Raw genomic sequence first — 2057 nt, 5'->3', positions numbered from 1 at the left:
GCTGCCTGTCTTAGGCGGTCAGTGAGAATTCCTCAGTCTTACCCGTCATCGAAACTCATTGCAGCATGGCAATGGTGGGCATATGTCTTCTTGTGTATATTTTCACCACAAATAAACATCATTAAGAAAATGAAATGGTATAAAATCAACAAATAAAAATCAATTGGGTTTCTATATACCAGCAATGAGAAATCTGAAAGGGAAATTAGGAAAACAATTCTATTTACAATAACATCCAAGAGAATAAAATACCTAGAATAAATTTCACCAGGGACATGAAAGACTTATACAATGAAAATTCTAGAACACTGCTGAAAGAAATTTGAAAACTTTAATAAGTGGAAAGATGTCCCATGCTCATTAATTGAAAGACACTGTATTTTTAATCTAATTTTTAGTTTTTACAAATAACATGTCCACATAGTGTAATGATGGAAACAACCAAGATGCCATCAACAGATGACCAGATAAGCAAAATGTGGTCAATACTTACAATGAAATACTACTCTGTTGGGAGGATGAATGAAGTCTTGATACATGCTACAATACGAATGGAGCTGGAAGGCATTATGCTGAATGAAATAAGTCAATCACACAAGGACAATATAGTACAACTTCACTTTCAAAAAAAGACAAGAAAAGGCAAATGTAGAGAGACAAAAGTTTATTAGTGGTTACCAGAGGTGTGAAGGAGGTCAGTAGGGGGCGTTAATGGTGGTGGGAAAATCACATCAATTAAAATAGAGTTGCACAGTTGAATATTACAATTGCTGTCTGTTGTACACTATAAAAAGTTGAACTGGCAACAGTTGTGTGATCGATACATTTACCTAAAAAAGAGAGAGAGAAGAAAAAGAAAAGAAAGAGTAGCTGTGGAGGCTTTTTAAGAACAACTCAGCACCTGATAGAATTTTGTCCCTTGGTTTGAAGTTTAGGGTCATGGCTTCATGGGTCATCACAGTTAATTGGACCAATACTGTGCTTAGTACTTCTGTTCTACCTCCTAGTTGGTGCAAGTGCTTGTTGTTGATAACAAGTGCCATCAAGTCAGTTCTGACTCATAGCGACCCTGTCTGACCTTGAGGTCTAATGTTTATCCTACGGCACTTGGCATCTTAAAACTTGCAAGTGAGGTGGGCAAGATGGCGGGCTAGGCAAAAAGGCTGTGTGGACCCTGTGCAGCAAGGATACAGAAAACTGATGAGAAGATGCAGGAGATGGTCCTGGGACTTTGAGCTTCAGATGAAGAGACAGAGAGAGTTGGCTAGACGTGACAAGACAGGAAGTTACTGCTGAGCTGTGGTGGCCAACAGGACCTGCTTTAGCCATCTTGAGCATCTATCTGTGAGAGGCTTCAGAGACAAGAAAACATGCTTGTGACTCACAGAGACAAAGGTGCGACTGCCTCCCACTCTGGGTCTCTACACTCCTTTGGGACAAGAGGCGAGGAAACCCTCTATCAGCATACACCCCCAGAGAAGCTCCCGCTTTCCAAATGGTCTGAGCTGCTCAGAGATTGTGAGCTCCATTGAAGTGGGGAAGAGCTGTTTGCAATAACCCCACTTGGGCAGGCCCTAATCCAATTGTGCAAAATTAGCCATGTCCAACCCTGAACTAGATCTTACTTGGAGAAGCAGCTGAACAGATGCATGGGGCAGAGAAAAGGGACTGGTTATTTGATCTTATTGAACCTAATTGTTTTTTGTTTTAAGACACTCTAACAAAACTATACACATGGACCTCAACAGATGGAATACATAGAAATCAAATTGACTACATCTGCAGAAAGAGACTATGGAAAAGCTCCTTATCATCAGTCAAAACAAGGCCAGGGGCAGATTGTGGAACAGACCATCAATTACTCATATACAAATTCAAATTGAAGCTGAAGAAAATGAAAACAAGTCCATGAGAATCAAAATATGACCTTGAATACATCCCACCTGAATTTAGAGATCATCTGAAGAACAGATTTGATACATTAAACGCTAAAGACCGAAGACCAGAAGAGTTGTGGAATGACATTAAGAACATCATACATGAAGAAAGCAAAAAGT

The sequence above is a fragment of the Chrysochloris asiatica genome, unplaced genomic scaffold, assembly GCF_000296735.1.
Source record: "Chrysochloris asiatica unplaced genomic scaffold, ChrAsi1.0 scaffold00020, whole genome shotgun sequence".
NCBI lineage: Eukaryota > Metazoa > Chordata > Mammalia > Afrosoricida > Chrysochloridae > Chrysochloris > Chrysochloris asiatica.
The sequence above is the reverse complement of the archived record's forward strand: the minus strand, read 5'-3'. Positions refer to the sequence as shown.